General features: G+C 48.0%; 1 pseudogene; it reads left to right on the forward strand.

Moving 5' to 3' along the window:
• Positions 1–17684, forward strand: part of LOC144769323 (myelin expression factor 2 pseudogene) — an 82653-nt pseudogene extending 64969 nt beyond the window's left edge.
• The last annotated feature ends 1856 nt before the right edge of the window (positions 17685–19540 follow it).

The raw sequence follows: 19540 nt of genomic DNA on the forward strand, positions 1-19540 counted from the left end.
ACCAAAACGACAAAAATGCAACCTGCATGTAATAAGAATATGACTTTAAAAATGTTTCAAACAACTTGGCCCATAAAATACTATGGATGCATGATTCATCTAAAGGTACCTGTAGTTGTGACTAAATTCACAAGGCCAAATAGGCGCAGAGATGGGAATCATCAGAAAACAAAGAGATGCATCAGTTCCTGAAACCATGGGGAGGCGATGAGCCAGTTCTGCAGCACGTAGGAGAAGTGATGCATCGAACCAGGTCTGTAGGGGCAAGTGATGTGTCGATTCCGAAACGGTTCTTGTCCATGGGTGATGCGTTGGGAAAACATGCTACACAGGTACGATGGGTAGAAATCCAGGATGCAGTGGCGATCGATGTGGAGGCTTCGAGTTGCAATGCATCCTTGCTTCAGCCACGATCCATGAATGAGTCAGTTCTTGCAGCGGTGACAGGCGCTGCATCATTTTCAGCAGCGGCGCAGGGATGCATGAAGATTCTTCTTGAAAAAACAGCCGCAAGAAGAGCGATGCGTTAATTTTCTTGTTGTTGCGTTGATTTTCCAGCTCCCAACAACCTCCAGAGGCACAACAAAGTCACAGGCACCTCTTGGCATGTCAGAACTCCCAGTAAGGAAGTTCAGGGGAGCTGGGGGTGAAGGCTTTGTGTCCCTGAGACTTCAACAAAGGAGGCAAGCTCTACTCAAGCCCTTGGAGATCTTCCTCAAGCAGGGGGGACACAGCACACAGCAAAGTCATCATCCTTTCCGAGGCAGAAACACCTACTGCAGGCCAACCTCAGACAGCACACATCAAAGGGGCAGTACTTATTCTCCCTTTCTCCAGGTCTTCTCCCTGGGTTTTAGGTTCAATACTTATACCCCCAAATGCCTTTGTTCTCTTTGTGCAAGGATCTCTGAGCCCAGTCCGCACAAGGTATTTCCTGACTGGTGCAGTATGACCACAGGAGGTGGAGACAGCATCGTGCAAGGGAGACAGGCCCTATTCAGGTACAAATAAATCTCCTCCCACTGCTCTAAATTCAGCTAAGCCCCATTCAGCTCAGCTCTGAGTCATCCAGGAAGGGCCAGGTACACCATAACCCCCTTCCCCCGTGGCTGTCTACAGTGAATGTACATCCCCAGCCCTGTCATTCCAAAACCAAACAGTCAATACACAAACAGGCAGAGGCATACATAATGGTTAAATAAGAAAATGGCTCTTTTCTAAAAGCGGCATTTTCAAACACACAATTTAAAAACCATCTTTACTAAAAGATGTGTTAATACATTCTGAATTCAGAGAGTTTAAGCTTTATTTCTCGATCTTGTCCCAATGGGAGTTTCCCATTCTATCCAATGGGCAAGATAGCCTCTCAGTAGTGAAAAATGGAATTGGCAGTATTTCACTATCAGGACATGTCACACACACCAGCAAATGTCCTACCTTTCATATACAAAGCACCCTGCCCCGGGGGGGGGGGGGGGTACTTTGTGCCTACGGGGTGCCTTACATGTAGAAAAGGGAAGGTTAGGGCCTGGCAAGACGGTGAACTTGCCAAGTTGACATGGCAGTTAGCAAACTGTGCACAGACACTGCAGTAACAGGTCTAAGGTACCTCTTCAGGACTACCCATGTAGGTAGGACCAAAATCCTCATGATGCAGTAATTATCATAAGTGTTTCCTAGTGAAATTTTGGCAGGTTTGTCCTACTGAAAGTGAATAAAAGTTGGGTTATGTTACACATAAGATAATTATCGAATGAGTTAAATGAAACCAACCACAAAATGTCATCCCATGAGTACATAGGGGTTTACGCACAATACGCAATTTAACAAGCCTCTCATAATTAGGCTCTAAGGGGCATATTATCAAGAAACAGCGTTAACATTATCAACACTTTAGCATCAGAAAACTGCAGCTAAAACGGCGATAATGGGCTTCATAATATGCCCTTGTGAATTCCCTTAGAAGCCCATGTTCTGGTGTGAACATGGGTTTCTATGGAAATTCTCTACGGCATATTATCAAGGCCATTACCGCTGCTTTAGCGGCCGTTTTCTGCCGCTAAAGCGGCAATAATGTTAACGCCGTGCTTGATAATATACCCCAAAGTCTCATCCAGCACGACCTGAAGCAAAGTGAATCTAAATTCTGGAAGAAGATGAAGGGATTCCAGCTAAAGTTGTCCAGAGTCACTTCATGTTCTTTCCCAGTCCAATGCCAAAGGAAGGGCACATATGATGAAAATGTGGTGGGACAGAATTCTGCTTAGCTAAATGATGACCCTTGTAATGCATCACGTCAGCACATTAAACCACTGAGGGGTATATTCACAAGAACGTGTGCTAAACATCATCAAAGAAAGCTAAAGCACCTTTACACATTGCAGCCGATTGCGGAAAATAACCCTGTGTCAATGTGGAATTCACATAAAGGCGATAGCATGCGATAGTCTGCTGAACCTCGGCAATGTCCGTTCTACAACAACTGCGACGGCCATAAAAACACAAACCCCAATGCGAAAAAACATGCGATGGGTCAAAGCGGGATTAGGAAATCAGCGATAAGCAGTGCCAGGTCTGCAACACACACATGGCAGGCGGGAAAAATCTAAATAAAAGTAGGAAAAACACACAAACACGAATTAACCAACACCCAAGCACCATGGAGGCAGCCGTAGCAGGCGCAGAGGAGGAGCGCAACCCCACAAGCACCCCAGACGACCTGCCTGGGACTTCAGGGACAGGAAAGGGCAAGGACAAGAAGAAGAGGAAGACGAAGTTCAGTCCGCAGGAAAATAGGATCATAGTCACGGAGGTGATGGACCACCATCAACAACTGTTCGTCACCTCTAACGTGTCATTGGGAACAAAAAATGTCATATGGCGGAACATCGTTGACAAGGTGAATGCCGTCGGAGAGGAGAGAACGTCAATGGATGAGGCCAAGAGGCGATGGATTGACATCAAGCAAAAGCCCACGTAAAGACGTAACACTCGCCTTCCCAGAGTTCCCAGCGGCTTCTTCTTTGTGCCTCGCGCGTTTAATCCTCCATTTTACCTTCTGATCTCTAAATTGAACACGCAGGAACTGGCATCCGACGACAAAGGTGAGACCAAAGGGGCTAAGGATGGCATGAAGAGTGAAAATGACCGTTCAAACCAAAATGATAGAAGAAAAGAGAGAAGTGTCAAGAAATTCAACCGCTTTGAGCCGTACGGCCTGCCTCGCCAGAGAAACAAGATTTTCATTTCAAACATCCCATTTGACGTAAAATGGCAAGCGCTGAAGGACTTGATAAAAGAACTAGTTGGTGAGGTAACATACGTGGAACTCTTAATGGACGCAGAAGGAAAGTCAAGGGGATGCGCGGCCGTTGAATTCAAAACTGAAGAAAACTTGAAGAAAGCTGTAAACCTTTTAAACAAGCATGTGCTTAGTGGGCGGCCGTTAAAAGTGAAAGAAGATCTTGACGGTGAACATGCAAGAAGAGCAATGCAAAAAATGATGGGTGGTCCTGGTGGCATGGGATGCCCCATGGGCATGGGAGGTCCAATGGGCATGGGTGGCCATATGGGTATGAGTGGGCCAGGGGGCATGTCTGGACATATGGGCATGGCGGGCCCAATGGTATGGGTGGCCCTTTGGGACCGGGTCCTGCTGGCCCTGGAGTCCACATCCCACCACGCATACTCAATAACCCGAACATTGCAAATGAAATTATCCATGCATTGCAAGCTGGAAGACTCGAGAGCACAGTGTTTGTGGCAAACTTGGATTACAGTGTTGGCTGGAAGAAGTTGAAGGAAGTCTTTGGAATGGCTGGCGTTGTCGTTCGAGCTGATATTCTAGAAGACAAGGAAGGAAAAAGCCGCGGCATCGGCACAGTTACTTATGAACAACCTATTGAAGCTGTGCAGGCAATCTCGATGTTCAATGGTCAGCTGCTTTTTGATAGGCCGATGGTTGTCAAGATGGATGATAAAGCAATGCCAAAAGGTGACAATTTCCCCCCCGAAAGGCCATCTCAACTCCCACGTGGACTAGGAGGAGTTGGTATGGGCCTAGGACATGGTGGCCAACCTCTTGATGCTCATTTACTAAATAGAGGTAGTGCTCTGGGCCCTTCAGCAGGCGGAATTGATGGCATCGGTTATGGCATTAACAAAATGGCTGGTATGGATGGACCGTATGGTGGCAGCAGTGGGGGTAGCAGCATTGATCGCTTTGCTGCTTCTGGACTTGGTATGGGAAGATTACCTGATGTTGAACGTGGAGCTGGTGCTGGATTTGAGAGGGAGTTTAGCCGGAGTGGCATGGGAATGTCTGGCGGCTTTGGAGACACACTGGACAGAGTGATAAACTCTGGGAGTGGCCTTTCTGGAATAGACCGAATTAGTGCTGGTATCGGGTCTGGGGTAGAGCGGATGGGTTCTGGGGTGGGACATGGGTTGGACAGGGTGCCTTCAGATATAGATAGGCTGGGTTTAGTTATAGATTGCTTGGGTTCCAGTGGTGATAGGCTATCGAACTCGGGGATTGACAGACTAGGCTCCCTTGGTATGGATTCTATGGCTCCCAGTGTTGAAAGAATGAGCCACAACCTGGACAGAATGTCTTCTGCAGAGAGAATGGGCCCTGGCATGGGATATGGGATGGAAAGAATGGGTTCTACTTTGGAACGTGTAGCTTCTGCTTTGGATAGAATGGGATCTGTAGATAGGATGGGATCAGCAGCTATGGATAGAATGGGTGTTGGTACGGTTTCTTCATCAATGGATCGAATGGGCACTGGAATGGACCGTATGGGCCAAGTTATGGATCGAATGTCTGCTCCTGTAGATCGTTTGGCATCAGGGTCCATGGGTAGAATGGGTCTAGATCGTGTCAGTGCAGGTGCAATGGACAGAATGGCAGCTGGTATGGGACAGCCAATGGGGGCAGGAATGGATCGCATGTGACTTGCAATGGGAGTTGGTTTTGATAGAGCAATGGAAATGGAGCGTGGAAACAAAAAAAAAAAGCCCAAGGAGAAACTCACAGCCAACCAGAAGGCAGTAATGCAGACTGGAGGTGGGGGCCCAGCGCCACAGCTCGTGCTGGATGACATGGAGGAGCTTGTGTCCACAGTCAGCAGTGTGGAGACTGTGGCCGGAGTCGGGAGACTAGACACTACTCGACGGTACACAACACAACTACAACAAGGTGAGTGACCACTAGGTACTGGGGGGATGGGTGGAGAGGGCCCCAATGGCACAAATACACAATTAAGCAGTGCACGCCTACAATGACATGGCCCTGACTCACACACTGTCACAATGTACAATGCCATGCTGCCTGAATGTCACCATGTACCATGCGGCTACATATATGTGGACACATAATAATACACCATCTCCCCTCACATTGCAAGGGCACCGTCAACACCCCCTGCAGAGCAGTCCCAGCCACTCTTCACTGATGATGAGGAGGACAATGCCAGCATCGATACCCAAACCCTCTAAAACATCATGGACATCATCCATAACTCACCTCCAGGATCAGGGCAGCCCAGCTACATCAAGGAGACCCCACCCACTACCCAAAGATCCAGCAGGAGGTGCCCACAGCTGAGGCACTTTCCCAAGACCCCCAGGAACAAACCATGGCCTTCCAACGCCGTGTGCTGGAGGGCCAGAGGGAGATGGCTGAGCAGGTGCGAGTGGGGTTCGTCCTCTTGGCTGCCAAAATGGATTCCATCCATGGGTGTCTAGGTTCCATAAGGGATCAGCTCCAATCCCTAACAGACACCCACGGCCTGCTTCATGGTCTCCAATGGGCCCTGACTGACATCGCTGGAGTCATGACACGGAGAGAAGAACACCTGTCTGCTCAGACTGGTTCCAGCGATTCCATCCATGAGCTGGCACACATGTGGAGGCTCATGGAGGACATGGTGCATATGGAGGCAGAAAGGATGGCAGCCACCAGTGCACATCAGAAAAATGTAGCTGTGTTCTACCATACTCTGCAGATACTCATCATGACATTGCTGCCACAAGGAGTGGCGTTGATGAATGCTGCTGCCCCCACCCCGTCCACATCTCCGCCCCCTGGTGTGTCAGTGCCTCACAGTGCAACAGGCATATCCACTCCGGCACCTGATGTGCCACTGCCACCCAGTGCGGCTGAAAATCCTTCTCGGGCTCTGATGTGTCAGTGGCACACAGTGCCGCAGCCGGTACTGCAACACCCACAGGTGGGGCAGAGCACACATACAAGGACGAGGAAGTGGATGGGATTGATGTCAGAAGGAGGCAGTAGCATTCATCTCTGCCACCGGGCCTGTTTCTGCTTGGTGTCGCACAGGGCCTCATGACCTCCCACTGACCCCCGATACACTCTGCTGTACTCACCTTGGACCACAACATGGACTGCCATTTCCTGATTGATGACCAATGACACAGCGACCAGACTGCAGACTATTCCCTTCCTCTTCCGCAGTACCTGTCAACCCCGGATGGACTCTGGCTGGCTCACCATGGGCCCATATTGTTTGGGGTGCTTGGAATGGCCCTATACCGCTCCAGCTGCAACACTCCGCTAAATGTGCAATAAACATCCAGTAACGCACTGCTGTATCATGTCTTTCATCTTTCATCATTCCTGCATGAATGTGTGGGTGGAAGTGGGGACAGTGATTACCCTTACGTCAATGATGCTCATCTATTGGGATGCCTGTCACCGTATGCTACATTGCCTATTGCGTCCCGGGTGCCGTGACACTACAACAGGGACACACGCATTAGGCACTTCCTTGTCCAGACATGGACTGAACCACGCCCAGAGACCCCGAGTCACTGTTGCAAACCCTGCGCTGGTCCGGCGTACGCCAGGCCAGACCACTCTGCTGATGCTCGAGGGGGGCCCACATAGCTACCTGTTGCAATCGTACTCGTTGGTAGTGTGCAGGTCACTGGTCTAGTTGTCATGGCCACTCCCTGAGGGCAGGTCTGTGCACACACCATACCCATCCGGCACAGGCGGCACAAGCCATGAGACCCCGCTAATATAAGAGGCCGACAACGTCACATTTCCCTCTGCCGGTGGTGACTAGATGACGGACGCTCCACGTGCTCAATCATAAAGGGCCCATGATTTTCTGCGCACAGGGTTGGTGGCGCTTGAGGCCTTGTGGCAGACACGGGCCTACCACCACATGGCGCTGACTGGCGTAGTGGCGTAGCACAGGCTTAGTAGCACCTGAGGCCTTGCGGCTGCCACGGGCCTGCCACCACATGGTGCTGACTTGTGTAGCACATGGTTAGTGGCACCCGAGGGCTTGCGGCCAACACAGGCCTTCCACCACGTGGCGCTTACTGGCGTTGCACAGGGTTGGTGACACACGTAATTGCTGAGTGGGTGTGCAGCCTGCGATGATGATGTGTGCACTGATGTGTTCTCTGCCATTGATGACTCAGGACTCAGTGTCATGTGTGGAACATGCTGGGCCGCGGGGGGGACCCGCATGATGGGGACCATGCCATGCTGACATGACAGGGGCCTGGAGCTTGCACGGGCACGCGGTGTGCCTACTGATGGACACACCAGTGGCAGCAGGTGATCAGTGGGGACTGTGTGCACAGGGCCAGCGGTTTCTCTCTCTCTCCCTTCTCTCTCTCGCACTCTCTCTCTCTCTCCCTTCCCTCTCTCTCTCACTCTTTCTCCCTTCCCTCTCTCTCACTCACTCTTTCTCACTACCCTCTCTCTCTCACTCTATCTCTCTTCCCTCTCTCTCTCTCACTCTCTCTTTCTTCTCTCTCTCTCACTCTATCTCCCTTCCCTCTCTCTCCCTCTCACTCTATCTCCCTTTCCTCTCTCTCTCGCTCTCTCCCTCTCTTTCCCTGCCCTTCCCTCTCTCTCTCACTCTATCTCCCTTCCCTCTCTCTCTCTCTTTTTCCCTCACTTTCCTTCCCTCTCTTTCTCTCTCTTTTTCCCTCACTTTCCTTCCCTCTCTTTCTCTCTCAGGCTCACTTTCCTTCTCTGTTTCTCTGTGTCTCGCTCCTTTAATGTACGTATGACACACGTCCTGATTTTGTGTTTTCTCTTTCAGGCTGTGTCGTCGAGATCGCCCCTGGTGGACCCGACAGGAGTCTTCCGCATTGCTGTTTCATGTTGTGTTTCAATAACGTTTTTGGTTGTTACTTCACTGCTGTGTGACTGTTTCTCGTTCTTCTGGCCACTGTGCATTTGTTGTGGCTCTTGTGGCATGCACGGTATATGTTTGTCCGGTGAGGGAGGTCCGTGGGGTGGGGGCTGGGGTGGTTGTGCAGGGGTGTTGAGGCCCTCATGGGTATCCGCGTTGCATGATCATTGTCTCCATGGCATCTGTGGATCTTCAGTTGTGGCTCTTGGCTGGGCTCCCATTCATGTTACAGATCGTCGTCCTGCTTAACACCAGCAGAAGGCATGTGTTAATTCCCTGCTGCTACCGTGGCTTATCGCATGTTTTTGTTTCACTTCGCAGATCTGGAAGTTCATTATGAATGTGGTGTTGTGGTTTTTTCGTGTGTTTTTGCATGGGAACCCCCACTCTGCATCTCATTAGGATTAGTTGGTGGTGTCCACCGTTGGGATACATTTTGGGGCTGTTATCGAGGGAATACTGGTGATGTCTGCACTTTGCAACAGCTTGTGAATGGGGTGTTAAATCTATCTCTGCATTTGTTGCATTAAGGAGGGGATAATTTGGAGTTGTGTCCTTGTGAATATCCCCCGAGACCCTTGATACTAATGTTAAACCAGTTATCTTCAGCACTTGAACTTGCAAAAAGTGCTCTTGGGATACTTATGATGTCAACCAAGAGTATCTGTATACTGTATTATAGAGTTGAATGCTCAGATTCAGGTCAGATACCAGTTAAAGGCAGATTGGCTGATGGTTTTCTTACAGTTCTTTTTAGTGCAAAGTCTACCTTGGTGACAAACTGCAAACATATCACTGGAACAAAAGATCAATCATTCATTCTTCATATTTCTGCGGTTCAACCCATTTGATGTGTCCTATGCAAATCCATATGTGCCTGAAGCCGATTTCACTATGTCCATTCTAGTAATGTAGATGGCACTTCTATTCCAGCTGCAAATTGGGTTCCCAGAAAAACACAACCTAACTAGAACATTTCAACTTCATGGGTAGGCTTTGAAACTAGAAATGTTCAGGTTCAGGTGTCATACTCCATTTTTGCCAAGCTTATTTGTCTGCTTAATAGGATCTCTGTGAATGATGAGAAAGTGCCATTTTAAATATTTTGAAGTCGTATTTTTAAGGATGTCTCCAGTTTTAGAAATATAGGGCATATTAGCAAGGTCCTGCGATAATTATCGCTCAGTGCTTTTAGCGCGAGGATAATTTTTGCAAGCTAACGCTGGATTCTATTGCGGAGTTAGCGTGCTATCAGCAATGCTTATGTCCCAAGCGATAGGAATCCATACGTTAGCTGGTAAACAGTGTGATTATTGCTGGATTTCCAGCAATAATCACACTGCAACCAGCGAAACCTTGCTGATAGGGCGGGTGATCTTAGCCATGTAATCAACCTCCAATTGGAGTACATGGCTAAGTCTGAAAATTAGCAGATGTAAAAAAGCAGCGTTAACCGTGGTTAGCGCTGCTTTATTGTCTCTAACAGGGTTACTGTGAAGCTTGATAATAGGAGAAATGTCGCTTAGCGACATTTCCCCTATTATTTTGCTCTGGAACGCCCCCTTTGCATCTCATTAGAGATGCAAAGGGAAGCGTAATGGAAAAGGGTGCTAACATGCGATTTTGCATGTTAGCACCCTGTTGTTGATAGGGCGATATTTTTATCTCTGCTTCTTTGGCTTTTAAAGCCAGATAAAGCCCTTGATAATATGCCACATAGTCCTTTCTAGTTTCCCATATTACACCTAATTCTAACAGCAAAATATGCAGGCATGCATAAGTCATGTAAGCCCTTTTAATGAACTACCTGCTACAAGCGAAATTCAAAAAGGTTTCGAACGAGTCTTCACCTCAGGTCATTCTGGCATGGTCGATGTACCAGTTTCATTTGTATTGTTCCAAGAAAATCAATTTTATCTGCAACATTTATTTGAAAAATAGAAATGCCTGCTATGTGTTTTCACTTTGTTTGGGTCAACTGAAACAATTTATCTGGATAACCTCCCTTAAGAACAGTGGATGGTGGTTTTCTGGGAAAATCACAAAAACGTAAAAAGAGGAGGTTTGTGCTGGAAGCCTAACCCATAACATCATCGTGAGTTAATGATGCACCAGGGCTTGGCCGGTTGCAGCTTTATGGATCTACTCTTATCTTTGTGAGTCTTGAACACTTCAAATCAAAGCCAATGCTGTTTCTTTGCACATTTGATGGTCAGAAGCCAGTTCACTAAGTAAAAGTCTTCAACGTTTCAGCTTCTCAATGTGCACCTTAGAAATGTGTATAGTTTGTGAAGTTTAGTATGTTTACATACTTTCCTTCGTGATTCCTGAATACAGAAAGCATGTCAAAATGTGAGGGTGTATAATTCTGTACTTCAGACACAACGGTAACATGTAGCCTGTTTCCTAATCATCTTCTGGTGAGGCATTTTGGGGCATATGTTCAACAAGTTAATGCTGCGTTGGCGGCACTTTTCTGCCGCTAATGCCACGGATATTTGTATCGCCCTATTAACAAGCTGTCGCTAACAGCTGTTAGGGACAGCTTTCTGGCGAAACCAGAAGCTTTCCGCATCGCCACCCATGTTAGCGATAACTATCGCTAATGACATGCAAGGTAGGCGTTATCCGTGCAAAAATGCACGCTAACTCCACTTCGCGGTATTTACAATAATCGCCCGGACCCGCAATACGTTAAAAAACAGCCACTAAAGGCTGTAAGCGGCTGGGACTTAAGACCAGAAAATAGCTGGTCTTAAAAAAGGAGATAACACATGGTGGACTCATTCCAGCAGGTCATGGTGCTGCAAAGCACTGCAAGCCATGTTGAATGCGCACCATCAATAAGTATTCCTGGGCCTCAGTCAAGAAAAGTGTTGTAGCGCTGCGACAAGACAGTGTTGCAACACTTCTCACTACGCCCTTCTTGTGACACCATGGATGCACTGTATTCACTGGACAGTGCTCCATGACGCAAGTAATGACAGATACGTCTGGGATCCTGATGTATATGTCTGCGATAAAGTCACGCATTGCTGCAGTCGTATCACAACCATGACGCAACTCCAGAAATGCATGGGACCAGCCTATCCCTGTGGCACTGCGTCACCCTCACACCTGCCATCAGGCAGACGGAAGGTAGTGACGCAGGGGTGCCCGGGTGTAGCGCAGTTGAGATTCATCGCCGGCGGTTTCGAGCTGCAGTGTCATCATTTGAAAGCGTTTACGGAGTGGTGGTGCGGAGGGAGTGGACGAGACGTTCTTCGGTGGCCTTGATCCAGCTGTGAGGGGGGCGACGATGGCGGTGGCATCCGATGGGCAAGGTGAAGACGTGATGTATACAAGGATGGCCGGTCCAGGAGAGTCTGGTGTTGTCGCTGTAATTGAAGTTGGCAAGGTGACATGCTCGACCGTGTGTCCTGCTATTAGGCTTGATGCGGTGACTTGCTGCTTGCGTCTGATGTTGGGGACCTTCTCCAGGAGGGGGTGGTATTCTGGTCCCTGGGGTTGTCCAGGTGGAACTTGAGTTCACCGAGTATGATGTGGTCGGTGGATGGGAGAGTCTGGGGTGCAATGAGGTATACAATGGTATCGGAGAATGGAGGGCCATGGCCTGAGGAGCCTGTACATGAGGGTACCGCAGAGGATGGGCTTGGGGTTTGTCCGGATCAGGAAGTTGAGGTGGTCCATGGTCGCCGTTGGGTCATTAGAGTGAATGGTAAGTCAGAGTGTGCTTCTGTAGGTGATGGCAATGCTGCCTCCTGAGCGGTCGGGATAGTTCTTGCGGGTGATACTGCATCTGTCAGTGATGACAATGGCGATATCCGGTCAGGAGCAGAGGTTGGTCCTGGCAGGCAAGGTGGCATCCACGGTTGATGGCGAGGAGGGTGCTGGCATTGTAGAGGTGGAGGGTCCAAGAGGAAGGGTTGTTTGTTGCTGAGCGTGGTCCAGAGGCAGACAGATGCAGACGGGCCTGCATATGGCTTGACTTTGACATGGGAGACGTCCATTACAACGCAGGCATTACATCGTTAACAACGCAACTCAGACAACACTGGTGCCTTTACATCACATTCGATTACAACGCATTGTGTGGTCAGTAATGGGGCAATTTTAAGTTTCGCTGCTGGGTTTGAGATGTCGGATTTGAAATTTGGGGTGTATTCTGGGGTAATATTTAAAAATCTGGGTGCGTTTTGGGGTTAAATATGAAAATGCGGGTGTGCATTTGGGTCAAATGTGTTTTTAGGGTGTGTTTTGGAGGCTCGAAAAGGAATTTTAGGATTCACGGTTTGGTTTGGCATGAAAAAGTAAATTTTTGGGTTGCACTCACTGAAGTGGGAAAGTTTTTTTTGCGTCTGTGCTATGCAACACCTTCCCTACTGTTGCAATATGCCTAGTATTAATATGCATTGGAATGTGATGTAATGGCATGCATTGTGACTACATTTGTACCTTTGGCACACGAGTGGTAGACGTCATTGAGAAGTGATGGGGGGCTGGACAGGTGGGAGGTGGTAATCACCACAAAGAGCATAAATATATAAACGGAAAAAACAAGTGCTCAGATAAAACTAGTCGGACTTCATGCCCAACGAAAGGCAACATAGGGCTACGCAACATTGTGCTAAAATTTAGCATACAAGTTTTTCCAAGCCTAAGATTGATTTAAAAAAAAAAAATTAAAACAGGAATTTGCTCTCAATGACTGAAAAAATTAGATGATATTAGAAAAATGTACCAACATCTTTCCTCAAAGCTGCCAAATATGCCAGATATTCTTACGGAGAAGAGTATGGCTGTCTCCAGGAAGGAACTGTCCGGCTCTCCACCTTAAGACCCGCTTGTTCCGGGGCTCCATGCCGCCAATGATAAATGCATTTATACATGACATAGGCAGCATAGACTGCTACCGCGATATTTCATGAGAAGGCCAGGAGCACCATCTGCCCCAGGTGATACAACCTACTATGCTGCCTCAAAGAATTCCCAGGGATATTGTTGTCCTTTCAAATGAGGGCATCGTGCACCCGAAAGGGACACCACAAGGTGCCCACACCACGTTAGAGACCTTGGAGCAGATATAATTTGCCCCTTGTGACACTTTTACACCACAGTTGCATCACTTTTGTGATGCAGCGGCGGCGTAAACCATGCGCCACGTTGTGACTTATTTACAACGTGATGCATCTAGGCAGATGCGTCACGTTGTAAATCCCTGCGCCACATGTAACCTGCGTCAGATTTCATGTGGGCGTTCTGTCGCAGGGTGGGCGTTCCCTCGCAGGAAAGCCCAGTAAAACTGACGCAGTGAAATCTACAGGATATCACTGACTTAATTTTACGACACTGCTGCGAGAAATCCTTACGCCTACTTGAAGCAGGCGTAAGGAGTGACTCACCACGTTAAGTATGGGCGGCCCCTCTGCATTGCATTGCAGGAGTTATGTCAAGCTTGCAACGCAACACTAGCAATGCGCCGCACATATGCTCAAGATGCGTCACGCATCTGCCCCTCCTTGCACCATGGTGCGCCGCATTGTAAATGCGACACATCCGTGGTAGCGCAAGGGGGATTACGTGATGCATCTGTTCTGGCGCATCCCTGCTGATTTACAGAGATGCGGCAGAAGTTGTAAATCTGCCCCACAGTTTCCACAAAAGCTTCTGACAGGCCTTTAGAAGGGGCATGCATGGCACTGCATAAGTGTTAATTGGTCAGTTGCAGGCCTCTTGAGATCTCTAAACTACAAGTTCGTACAAAGTACTGCTGCTTTATTATTCATTAAAAACATTTTCTTCCCATTTTTCTATCAAATATGTAATGGCCTAAATTCATTTGCAGCCCCGTCCTGTGCAGATAAGAGTGGTGAGCAAGGTGGGGGAGTATTTCGACAGATGACCACGAGGGAAAATTATTATTATTTTTTTCGCCTTGTGGTCCTCTGTCGAATCCAGTCGCCCCCCACCAGGCCCTGCAACTCTTACCTGCATGGGCTGCTGCTGTTCATTTCTGTCTAGTCGTTTAAGTTGAAGCTATTTCCCCAGCAGTGCTAACCACTGTGGCATTGCAATAGAATCATTCTGTAATGCAGCCCTCTTATATTTAATTAGAAATGCTGAAGAACCCTCTCTTGGCACTTTATGGAGCGAAAATGGAGGACTTCTTTCTTCTTCAAGGGCACTGATTTGTTTTCTCGTTAGAAGAGCAGGTCTATTAGACTAGTGTTTGTCTGCCTTCAGGAGGGACGCATAATCCAAGCTGCACTCGCCCCTTTCCTCTCAGCTGTTCAGAGCTGTCTGCCTCATTGGAGTGCCTTTCTAAGTCCTTGACGTTAAGGTAAACTTTAGTCTTGCAGACTAATGTGCGTGCAGTGTTTTGATGCAAAACATCTATGGCCAGGAGACACTCACTGCAAGCACATTGGGGCCTATTTACAAGTCCATTTCGCTGCCGGTGCCCCACTTTTTTTGATGCACCGGGGGTGCAGTGTGCCTGTTCATATTTACAAGGCCAACTAAAGCCACTCTGAGTGACTTCTCATGGCTTTTTAAATATGGGCCCTTTCACGCATTATTCTGCATGGGTGTTGCAGTGGGTGTTCCCATGCAACATCCACGTAACCTGACACATTCCCAGATTTACAAAGTGTTATAAATCTGGGAATTTGTCAAAATCCTATGCATTCCCAGGGGAGAGGTAGGTGTGGCGCAACAAGGAGAAACACTTTTTTTTTGCTCTGTCTATGTGTGCTGCATTCTGCTTGCAAGGAGCAAAATGCCATTAATTGCGAAGATGCCCCTGCCTCCACAACAACAATCATCCCTGGAATGCAGGCACCCTCCACAAGGGTGTCTGTGTTGGTGCATGGCTGCTGTTTTTGTGCACAAGGGAGAAGGATAGGAATGCGCCGTATCTTGTAGATACGGCACATTCCTGCCCATTTATTTTGCCCAGCAGCAGCGCAGCAGGGAGGTTTTGCTGTTGTCAAAATAAAGTAAATGAGGCCCATAGTGTACGGAAGTTCAGAATTTCGAAAGTAATAATGGGCTATATTTCAGGGACAAGGGTTATAGTGACTCCTAAAGGTGGGCCAACCATTGAAAGCTCGAGCCAGGCCCGAACCAGATGCCCAGCTCTTGCTCAACTTCACACCTGCTTGGACCTTTGAGCCCAAACTGAGTCGAACTGTCATGTGGCCTCTGTCTGCCATCCACGCTCTATCTTCAGTCACCGAGAATCAGTGATACGTATTAACCTATGATAAAGAAGGACAATCAGAAGAGACATCCATCTAGTGGCTAAATTACACAAACTGAATCAGAAACCTGGGGCCTTATTTATGAAGGCCTTGCGCCACCGGTGCGTCACTTTTAACATGGGAAAAAGTGACGCACCGGTGGCGCAAGGCTTTCATAAATGAGGCACTGGTATCTAGCACGGCTTCCCTGCTTGACCAAATTTTGTGGCCTTAGGGATATAGCTTATTTCACCGAGCCTCATTTTCTTCATTATCACATATAAGAGAACTTTCAAATATCTGAGTTTAGGTGTGCCCTGTATAAAAACAGGGCAGAACCTGTGTTTTATTTAATGGAATATAATTGTGCCTAATATATAACTATAATTTAAGACTTGCAGAGGGTACATGTGATAACTTACTTGCCGACTCGGTTCTCTTAGGGGTTTGTCCTCAGCGCCAGGAGTCAGCGAAGTTTCTAAGTTCATGTTTAACTTTTAATAAACGCCTCTCAATGCAGGGCTTTAACCTGATTTATTAAGGTGAAAGGCTTCCGCATGTTTAATGAATACACTTTTTTGAATCTCGAAGAGGCTTTATCATAATTTCACATGCTCACTGCTGCATGATTTAAATGGCAAATACTTTCATAGCATGTCCGTGCACGGGGCTCTTGGAGCCGAGCCAGATCCTAGGTTTGGCCGTAGCTCAGCTCTCCCTAATAATTTGTTGACTCTCCCATCTCTAGGGAGACCTGTATGCTAATCTTATAATGTTCAGTACCAAAAAATGTAAATGCTGTAATAAAATTCTTAAATTACGCCACAGTTTAAGCTAAGGTAAATATATTTTGGTAGTTGATTATCGCGTTACCAATTGCAAACTAAAGTGAAAATTTTGATAAAACACAAAATCAAATAACTGTCAGGACTTTTGGGGCATTAAAAAGAGGTACCAACCAAATGCATTCTCATGACTAAGGGCCATATGTTTGAAGCTAATTTTTCCTCGCAAACGCTGCGAATCGCTAAAAATAGCGTTTGCGATTAAAAACTAGCAATTTCCTATGTATGAAACCAAATTCACATCGCAATTTAAGGAATCGCTAAAATAGTGATTGATTCCTTAAATTGCATCAGTCTGAATTCTGGGATTCCTTATTGTGCGAACATGCAGTTAGCGATAATTGCAAAATCAGAAATCGGTAATTAGGAATCGCAATGGAATGTATCAAAAAATCGCAAATTGCGATTTCACGATATTCGCAATTTTAGAAATCGCAATTACCACCAAGTGGGGGCAGGTGGTAACCAGGTGCAAAGTATATAAGGAAGCCCACAATGCAACAGACTCTTTTCCACAATGTCTGGGCTGTACGTCATTGCGAGGAGGCGAAGACTGAGAGCTGCTGCGCAGAGGAGGAGACGCCAGGAGAGGATTTTCCGTGCGCGCACCACAATCTACCAGTGCACTGAGGAGGACATCTAGACCCACTACAGACTGGAGGAAGACAGTATACTAGATTTAATTGAAGAACTCAGACCCTATCTTGAACACCCCACACGCAGGACACAAGCCATCCCCACTCACATCCAGGTCCTGTGTTCACTACACCTGCTGGCCTCACGTAGTTTTCAGGGGGTGATAGCCACAGCAGGAGGGGTGTCACAAAGTGCCCTGTCGCGCTTTTTACATGCGTTCCTCGATGCCATGCCACAGAGGATGCAACACCACATTCACTTCCCCAGCACCCCACAGGAACTAGCCCAGACCAAGCAGGACTTGCGATATTGCCCAATTCCCCCACGTCATAGGATGTATCGATGGGACACATGTCGCAATATCACCCTCCTCAAACAATGAGTACATATTCAGGAACCGTAAATGCTACCATTCACTTAACATACAGGTGGTGTGTGATGCTAAAAACATCATCACTGACATAGTAGCAAAGTATCCAGGCAGCACACATGACTCGTTCATCTTTCGTCACAGTGGGCTACACCGTAGACTCCCAAGAGGTGAATTTGGCGAAGGATACTTACTAGGTAAATGCATTTAAACATGGGGCACATTTCTACTGACTCCCATGTGCAATTCAGTGACTAACCATTTACATTTCAAACCACAGGTGACAGTGCCTATGCAGCCCGGGACTTCATCACGACACCCTACCTCAATCCTGCTACTGCTGGGGAGCGGCGATTCAATCGCGCACACATTTCCACAAGAGGCACCATTGAACGGACTTTTGGCATACTGAAGAGCCGATTTCGATGCATTCATAAAAGCGGAGGAGCACTCCAATACAGCCCAGAAACATGTTGCAAAATAGTGGTAGCATGTGCCATGCTGCACAATATCGCCACCAGGAAAGGCACATCAGTGGAGTTGAGTGAATCTGAATCCTCTGACGTGGAGGCATGGCACCTGGTGTCGCTGGTGCTGCAGCTGGCCGCCAGAGGCGTGATGAGATCATTCGCAACTACTTCTAGGTATGTAATAATGACACAATGACAACTCCATTGTGTGTAACTGTGTTTTAATAGCAGGAGAAACAATGCCACATATCCTCCATTGTAACTACTCACAATCCTAATAACATGCACATGTTAAAGTCACAGTGCAACAAATAAACCGGTGTGACTGCAAAGTCATTCTAATTGTGCGTAGCAGGCCTATTGCTCCTGCCACTACGGCGCCTCTCCATGACGGGTGGTGGGGTGCTGTTACTCCGCACTGATTGTGCGTTTTCCTCACTGGGAGTAAGTACTCCAGGGCCTGCAGTACGGAGGGCCCGCAGCTCGTCCAGAGTAGATGTTGCCTGCACAACTGCAGTGGCGATATCCCGCATGCCATATGAGAATTCACGCTGCATTAGGATGCTGCGCCTGTTCTGGACGTTGATAGCAGAGGCCAATCTATTGATTGCCCGGGTATTACGGTCCATGCGTTCAAGCTCCCTGCGCCTTGCTGCACGTTCTGCTTGCAGCTCTCCACAAAGCTCTTGCATGGCACCCCTCACTTCTCCTTGTATGCCCCTGAGCCCTGCCCTTACCTCTCGCTGTACTGCCTTTATGCTTTTTGCTTGCAGGCGCTGCACCTGGAGCATGTTCAATTCCAAGCCTGCAAACACTGATTCATCTGCCTGGTCCCCAAAGCTGCTGGCCATGCGGTTTCTGCGCCTGGCTGTGCCCTGCAGACCTTGGCTGTTTTGAGACCTGGACTCCTGCTGTGGCCGTGTGTCTTCGGACTGCAAATTGTTGTTGCTGTCCTCTGCCTCGTCCTCCATTGGTGACAGTGGCCTCACTATGTGCCGCCTCTGTCTCTTTGGAGGATTGACAGGGATATCCTCCCCATCTGATTCTGGCTCCTGCCCTACGTCTCCAGTGTCTGGTTGTTCCCTCACTCTTCCACTGCCTGTTGGCTGTGTAGTTTCTGGTGCTGTGGACAGAACATCACACATTTATTTTTTTTACTCATTTGCAATGTGATAATAAATTGTTTCACAGTTTGGGTTAACATTACTTTTTCTTTCCCCTTACTTGACCTGCACATGTCAAAATTGCCTAGCTTTGTTGTTTACACAACTTTGATTTACATGTGACTACATCTCCCATAATGCATTGCTGTTACTGCCTTTGTACCTGCTCTAGCATGAAATGTGTTTACCCTACCCTCTAGGTTGCTGCAGGGGGTCTGGGGAGTGGGGTTTGGTGTGTGATGGCATGCTTCTTACCTGGTCTGGATGTTTGTTGGTCCGAGCTGTCTAGGTCAGCCACACCCGTCACGCTCTCTGGTACCAGAGTACCCTCCACTAGTTCCTCCTGAGGTGTGGATTCTGGCACAGTTGAGGTCCCTCCACCGGTCATTCGTGACTGCTCCAGACTGGAAGCGACCTTTTCTTTAGAGCGCTGGTGCAGGTTGTACCAGCGCATGCGTAGTACGTCCACACTCCGGTGTGTCACTCCCACCGCATTCACTTTAGCCTGTATGGCTGCCCAAATGCATCTCTTCCTGGTCTCTGACACCTTCAGGGAACTCCTCCCAAACAGCACATCGTGGTTTGGCACCATCTCCTGAATCAGGGTCTCAAGTTCTGCTTCAGAAAATTTCAAT

This window comes from Lissotriton helveticus, chromosome 7 (assembly GCF_964261635.1).
Source record: "Lissotriton helveticus chromosome 7, aLisHel1.1, whole genome shotgun sequence".
NCBI lineage: Eukaryota > Metazoa > Chordata > Amphibia > Caudata > Salamandridae > Lissotriton > Lissotriton helveticus.